Here is an 8,627-nt window from a genome sequence, read left to right on the forward strand (position 1 = left end):
ACACAAATGATTGGGGTGATACATGACCCCAGATGGGGGAGTTAAAGTACAGAACCCTAATTTGTGTGCTGAATAGACTCATTAGACTCCAGGCCATAGTCAAAAATTATTAACAACATATAAATATTAATTCACCCTCACCATTCACTAGCCCTCACCATTTAATACCTCTTGATGGTCTTGATCTGGAGGCAGCTGCTGGAAGCTGAGGATAGCTTTAAGTGGGGTCAAACTTAAGTGGGTTGTGGTCCCTTTAAGAAACTGTATTTGTGATTCCTTTCAGATTGATCTGTGATTCCTGTCAGATTCCCAGGCCCTCCTGACTGAGGCATATCAGTCCAGGAAGCCAGAGCCTTTGATTCACAAATCCTGGTCAAAAGCATCCCTTTGAATTGCAATAAGAGATCCAGGCTTGTCCCAGCCCCTCCCTACTGGTTCTGAACCAACTTGGGCTCTCCCAGCCCCTGCTGGTTCTGATCTGCTCCAGTTGTCCCAGCCCCCATTCTGATGATCTGCTCAGGTTTCCCAAACCCCACCAAGACAACCAATATAATGAGCTTCCTTCAACTAAGATCTTTGCACATGGACCTTGGCAGTGCCCTTTACTACCAGGTCTTTCTGCCCACTGAGAACAGCATTCTCAGTGCAAAACTCCATTTTCCATAGATCTGCCTGCTGGAATAATATTCTTTTCCAGTGTCATCCTTTCTTTACCTTCACCTATTTCCCTAACCAGACTTTATGCTTCCAACCCCTATAATAAACTCTTTTATCAATCTAGGTTTTCAGATCTGTAAATTCCTTTAAGGAGAACCTCTGAGCCTCCAGAAGGAGTCCCCAAAACTCCCTACCCTTGCACCGAATCCCAAGGAAGTGCAGGGGAGCCAAACCTCTCCATTTGGTTCCCTGAACCCTAAACCTGCCACTAACCTCATCATTTAACTTCCTAATCACAAGAAACCGTAATCTCATTTTGGTTCCCTAAATCTAAACCTCATCACCAGCCCCCACTAAGATACCCAATATAATAACTTCTCCTTCAACTAAGGTCTTTGCATTTGGCCTAAACAATTTGCCAGGACCATTCTGCCCACTAAGAAAGCATTCTCAGTGCCAAAACTCCATTTCCCACTAGAAACTGATTTCTATCCAACAATAGACTTTCATTTTTGCAGTTAATAATTTGGGAATGAGTGAATTCTTTCACTCCTAAACCTGGGGTCGATTTAAAGGAGATTCTTAACAACTCTGTTATTGCCACTAACCTCTTAACCACCAGAATTGAGACCACCCAAAGGGCATCAATTTCACTTGCCTTCAGTTCATGTGAGTCTCTCCAGGACTCTCTGAAATCATCCTATTGGTCATTTCTTACAGAACAATAATATTCCTTAATATTCATATATCATAATTTATTCAGCCATTCTCCAACTGATGGGTATCCACTCAGTTTCCAGTTTCTGGCCACTACAAACAGGGCTGCCACAAACATTTTGGCACATACAGGTCCCTTTCTCTTCTTTAGTATCTCTTTGGGATTTAAGTCCAGTAGTAACACTGCTGGGTCCAAGAATATGGACAGTTTTTGATAACTTTTTGAGCATAGTTCCAAATTGCTCTCCAGAATGGCTGGATCAGTTCACAACTCCATCAACAATGTATTAGTGTCTCAGTTTTCCCACATCCCCTCCAACATACAACATTATCTTTTCCTGTCATTCTAGCTAGTGTGAGAGCTGTATAGTGGTATCTCAGTGTTGTTTTAATTTGCATTTCTCTGATCAATAGTAGTAGAGCACTTTAAGGAACTAATTATATAGGAAAAAGAAACAAATATTAGGTTCTTCAAGTCACTGATATGCTAATTTTATGGCTTAAGGGCAAAATTGAGGAGTATTAAATTCTAGGGCTTCATCTCACTATTGAATTCTCAGAAATTTTGTGATTAACTGACCAACCATTCCTTATCTGACAGCCAGCTTTGTGGCACTCCCAAGGCCAGGTTAGCTTATTATTGCTACATCCTCCTCAGGAACTATATCACATCAAATTGATGAGATCACAAATCTAATTGATAGTGAGAGTTTTCCACAATTAAAATGCATAATATCATTTGTCTTGAATAGAAACTGGCTTCCAAGACAGGGAAACCTGGGTTCAAACCTTATTCTTTATCTTACAGACTATGTGATTCTGGATAAATCACTTAACCTCTGCTCAAGTGTAGGAATTGAATGGGAGTTTATTTACAGTTATGAAAATTGAAATTGAACTTAAATTAGAAAATTGAATCCTAAGAACTGAGAGTCTTGGATATGGAACAAGGAAATAAATAAGGTGCCTTGGTGTTTCAAGAATGTGTTCATTAGCTTAGACACCTGTTCTTGCAAGACTGTAAAGTAAAATCTTTCCTACATTATCAGTGAGTCAGTGAATTCTTGTTAAGACATTTTTGTTTTTTACATGTAGGCAACTCTTATGATTATTTAAGTTACAGAAAAAAGTGCTGATATTTTGATTGAGGGAATTTATTCATTTGAGAGTTCCATGTATTATTAAAATCACAAGTCCTATTAAGGGACAGTCTTATTTTTATCTATTAAATGATACACGGAGATTTAGTAGGGCCATTAAATTGTGGACTGAACTTAAAAATTGAAAAGTACTTTAAAAAATTATTTTAAGTTTAACAAAAAAGTGAGCTTAAAAGTGAGCATTTATTTCTATGTTCATACCAGATAACATAGGATTGCATGTGAAATTGCAAGTCTCCTATGCATATCTTGCTTCAGTTTTTAATTATGTAATAAATTCAACATCCAACTTATTTTTTTATTTAATATAATTTTATTTTTTTCTAATTACATGTTGAAGACAATTTTCAAAATTCATTTTTTGAAAGATTTTTAGTTCCAAAATTTCTTCCCTCCCTCCCTCTTCTTCCTCCTCCTAGTAAGATGGTAAGCAATCTGATAATACATGTGCAATCATATAAGACATTTTCCTATTAATCATTGTGTGGTTCAGACAGCATTTAATAAAAAAGCTGGAGAGATCTCTAGAAGCAAAGCAAAGTTTATTATACGATCTCCCAAGAATCGGGGGTCCCACTCATCGAGACAATGGAAGGGAGGAAGCACCGTAGGGGGCAGGGTCAACACTTTTTATCTATAACACAAATACCCCCTCCCACCACTGACCCTCATCCTTATTGGCTGAGGATCTTACATTCTAAACTCGGGAACTACCCAAGAAATTGAACTTGACTAATAAGTACATAGTTGCCCATATTTGACCTAACAGAAAGACACTGATGTCATAGGAGGATAACCAGGGGACTTAAGTATGCCCTTAGGGGATAGCAAGGAGGGAACTTAAGTATGCCCTTGACTTGATGCTTAAAGTCCTTCAGGCCTACTCAAACTTTGAAATAGATGAAGCCTTCCTTGATTTTCACAACTGTCTTGAAAGATCTCACTTCATCTCGTTCATCATCAACATTCAATTTTCAAACCATGTTAATCTGTGCTTCTTTCCTATCTTCTTGATGGAGATGTGAAACTGTGTTCCCTTTTGATCTGTAAAATTAGCACGCTGAAATTCTGTCCCCATTTGATTCCTGGTCTCTCTGGCTCCATGAATTCTATGAGAGAGCTTCTCAGGCTGGGCATTTCTTTTTTTTTTTTTTTTTTTTTAAATTTAATAGCCTTTTATTTACAGGATATATACATGGGTAACTTTACAGCATTGACAATTGCCAAACCTCTTGTTCCAATTTTTCACCTCTTACCCCCCCCCCTCCCCTAAATGGCAGGATGACCAGTAGATGTTAAATATATTAAAATATAACTTAGATACACAATAAGTATACATGACCAAAACATTATTTTGCTGTACAAAAAGAATCAGACTCTGAATTATTGTACAATTAGCTTGTGAAGGAAATCAAAAATGCAGGTGTGCATAAATATAGGGATTGGGAATTCAATGTAATGGTTTTAGTCATCTCCCAGAGTTCTTTTTCTGGGTATAGCTGGTTCAGTTCATTACTGCTCCATTAGAAATGATTTGGTTGATCTTGTTGCTGAGGATGGCCTGATCCATCAGAACTGGTCATCATCTAGTATTGTTGTTGAAGTATATAATGATTTCCTGGTCCTGCTCATTTCACTCAGCATCAGTTCGTGTAAGTCTCTCCAGGCCTTTCTGAAATCATCCTGTTGGTCATTTCTTACAGAACAGTAATATTCCATAATTTTCATATACCACAATTTATTCAGCCATTCTCCAACTGATGGACATCCATTCAGTTTCCAGTTTCTAGCCACTACAAAAAGGGCTGCCACAAACATTCGTGCACATACAGGTCCCTTTCCCTTCTTTATAATCTCTTTGGGATATAATCCCAGTAGTAACACTGCTGGATCAAAGGGTATGCACAGTTTGATAACTTTTTGAGCATAGTTCCAAACTACTCTCCAAAATGGTTGGATTCGTTCACAACTCCACCAACAATGAATCAATGTCCCAGTTTTCCACATCCCTCCAACAATCATCATTATTTTTCCTGTCATCTTAGCCAATCTGACAGGTGTGTAGTGGTATCTTAGAGTTGTCTTAATTTGCATTTCTCTGATTAATAATGACTTGGAGCATCTTTTCATATGACTAGAAATAGTTTCAATTTCTTCATCTGAGAATTGTCTGTTCATATCCTTTGACCATTTTTCAATTGGAGAATGGCTTGATTTTTTATAAATTAGAGTTAATTCTCTATATATTTTGGAAATGAGGCCTTTATCAGAACCTTTGACTGTAAAAATATTTTCCCAGTTTATTGCTTCCCTTCTAATCTTGTCTGCATTAGTTTTGTTTGTACAAAAACTTTTCAGTTTGGTAGGCTGGGCATTTCTAAGACAAATTACCTCTACTGATAGCCGGATCTCCATTCAAAGAGCTCGTAGTGCTCATATAACGCCATATCCTTGCGCTGAATCCAATGGGTTTGCAGGGGAGCTTTATTTGACTCCCTGTACCCCGAACCTGCCACTAGACCTCAATTAAACTCTAATTTCATTTAGGTACCCCAAATCTAGACTTCATCACCATCATTTCTTACAGGGAAGAGAACAAACATTTGTTAAGTACCCACTGATGAGTAAAATAGGCACCAGAAGTTGGTAAATATGAAATAGATTCAGGAGAGCAATAAATTGTAAAGAATATTATGTAAAAATAGCATAATAGAGATCTAGTTCATGACATGGAGCAACCAGAGGGGGGGTGGAATTTAACCCAAAGGGGTTCAGCAAATTGTCTGACTGGACATAGCAAAGTGGAGCTACTCACTACCTCCACAGAAGGTGGGACTGTGAGATTAAATTGACTCCCCTGCTTGTCTCAGAAAGTAATATCAGTACTTAAGGCTTTCTCTGCCAACTTCACCTAGTTACCTAGGACCTCATCAATGTCATTAAAAGGAATATGCCAGGAAATTCTAGTATACCATTGATTGGGAGGCTAAATCCATGGGGAAATTTAGCAGACAGATTAGTAAAAGAAAGGGATTATGCCATTGATCAGTGAACTAACCCTAAAGGGATTTAGCAAAGATCTATACTTTAGGCAGATATATTATAGGGGAACTACAACCTCAGATTTGACATCATAACTTGGCTTTCTTATTGGATAAGTAAAGATGAAGTTTGTGGAACCTTCCCACTTGAACAAAAGTCCTTCCTGCTTGCCCCAGGGAGAATTATAATTCCATCAGTGCTTCAGATTCTACCTGCCATCATATTCTGGATCTTATTACCTACTAAGTGCTTTACAAATAAATATTGTCTAATTTTATCCTTATGTCAAACCCAGGGATAGAGGTGCTATTATTATCCCTATTTTACAATGAAGAAAACAGGTTTGGAAAGGTTAAATAACTTGCCCACTAATGAATGTCTGAGGCCAAATCTGAACTGACTATACCCATTGCTCACGTCACTGCTGTATTTAGATGCAGTATAGTATTATATTATTACTGAACCATATAAATGTAAATATGCACACACACACTCATATATATATATATATATATATATATATATATATATTTAACAATTATGAATTAAGAGCATAGAATAATTTACCTGTCAGATCTAGGACTAAGGGAAGAATTTATGATCAATGAAATAGAGAAAAAATAGATAAAAGGATATAAAATGGATAATTTTGACTACATTTAAGAGATTTTGCTCAATTGCAAAACCCATGCAGCCAAGATTAGAAGGAAAGGAGAAAACTGGGGAGGAGAAGGAATTTTTACAAGCAAGTGTCTCTGATAATGGTCTAATTTCTCAAATATATAGAGAACTGAGTCAAATTCATAATAATACAAGTTATTTCCTAATTGATAAATGGTAAAAGGATATGAAATGGTAAGTTTCAGAAGAAATAAAAACTACCTATAGTTGTGTGTGGGGGAAAATGCTGCAAATCACTTGATTAGTGATTAAATTAAAAATAATGTGTTGGCAAAGAATTGGACATTGAGGGGATGCTCGTCAATTGGGGAATGGCTGAGCAAGTTGTGATATTGTGATGGAATTCTATTGTGTTATAAGAAATAACAAGCAGAATGCTTTTAGAAAAATCTGGAAAAACATGAAGTGATACTGTTGTGCCACAGTTCCCTTTTATTGTCCTGATTCATTTTCCTTAATTGGTCCTTCCTCAGTTTCCTTAATTGTTCTGCCTCAATAGCCTTAGTTGCAACCCCCCCTACCCTCTTCTAGTTCATTTAGACTGATATAACTTGTGGAGTATGGGCTAGCTCCCTGGAGGGCCTCGGGATCAGCCAGAGTCAGAAGTCCTTGGTCTTTAGGGGGAGAAGTGAAAGAAGCAGGCAAACTGCCATGAGGCTCGACAATGATGTATCCTGGATTCTCAAGTCCAAAGTCATCAACCTCTGTCCTCTTTGTCCTGCTGCAAAAGTCACTTTCTTGTCTCTCACCTTGCCCTCAAATCCTTGTCTATGAGTATCTTAACAAACATTCAGTAAGAACCAAACATAAGGTGAGAAGAGCCATGTATCCAAAACATATGCTAAGAGAGTCATTGTCTCACATAGTACAGGTAATGAGCTTTAAGTGCTGGGTTATCTGATTCAAGCACACCTTTTTCAGGGTTTCAGCCCTTTATAATAACTCAGGGCTACTTGCTCTAAAAGTATAGATTGTCAATGTGCAAACTCAAGATGAGGAGTCAGACTTCCTGGCTCCTAACTTCTGTCATCAAGAATTTATGGTCCTATCCCCCAACCTGTCAGAACCAGGATTGATGGTTCCTGCCTGGAGATTCTCCCTCACCAGAGTTTGGACTCCACCCCCCCACCCCCCCCACCTTTGTTTAGCTACTGTGTATAAATATGTCATGGAGAACTCACATTCTCTGCTGGATGCTTTTGGACATCAGCCTTGGGGGCATCATGCCCCCAGCATAATCTCTACCTTTATTATTATTATTATAACTTTTTATTGACAGAACCCATGCCAGGATAATTTTTTACAACATTATCCCTTGCACTCACTTATGTTCTGATCTTTCTCCTCCCTCCCTCCACCCCCTCCCCCAGATGGCAAGCAGTCCTATAGATGTTGAATATGTTGCAGTATATCCTAGATACAATATATGTGTGCAGAACCAAACAGTTCTCTTGTTGCACAAGAAGAATTGGATTCAGAAGGTATAAATAACCCGGAAAGAAAAACAAAAATGCAAGCAGTTTACATTCATTTCCTAGTGTTCTTTCTTTGGGTGTAGCTGGGTGTCCATCATTGACCAATTGAAACTGAGTTAGGTCTCTTTGTCAAAGAAATCTACTTCTATCAGAATACATCTTCATACAGTATTGTTGTTGATGTATATAATAATCTCTTGCTTCTGTTCATTTCACTCAGCATCAGTTCATGTAAGTCTCCCCAAGCCTCTCTGTATTCATCCTGCTGATCATTTCTTACAGAACAATAATATTCCATAACTTTCATATACCAAAATTTACCCAACCATTCTCCAATTGATGGGCATCCATTCATTTTCCAGGTTCTAGCCACTACAAAGAGGGCTGCCACAAACATTTTGGCACATACAGGTCCCTTTCCCTTCTTTAGTATCTCTTTGGAGTATAAGCCCAGTAGTAACACTGCTGGGTCTAAGGGTATGCACAGTTTGATAACTTTTTGGGCATAATTCCAGATTGTTCTCCAGAATGGTTGGATTCATTCACAACTCCACCAACAATGCATCAGTGTCCCAGTTTTCCTGCATCCCCACCAACATTCATTATTAGTATAATCTCTTCCTTTCAAATAAAGTATTAAAAACTTCTAATTTCTATCTTCCCTCAGTTTCTCTGGCATTACAATACAAAGTGAAGTGAGAAAAACCAGGAGAAAGAACATTGTACACAGTATGAGCAAAAATGATGAACAACTGTGAATGATTTAATTATTCTCATTAATGCAATAAACCAAGACAATTACAAAGGATTTATGAAGAAAAATGTCATCCACCTCCAAATAACTGATTGTCTGAATGCAAATAGAAACATACTTTTAAAAAACTTTTTCTTTTGT

Source organism: Sarcophilus harrisii, chromosome 1 (genome assembly GCF_902635505.1).
Source record: "Sarcophilus harrisii chromosome 1, mSarHar1.11, whole genome shotgun sequence".
In the NCBI taxonomy this organism is placed as follows: domain Eukaryota; kingdom Metazoa; phylum Chordata; class Mammalia; order Dasyuromorphia; family Dasyuridae; genus Sarcophilus; species Sarcophilus harrisii.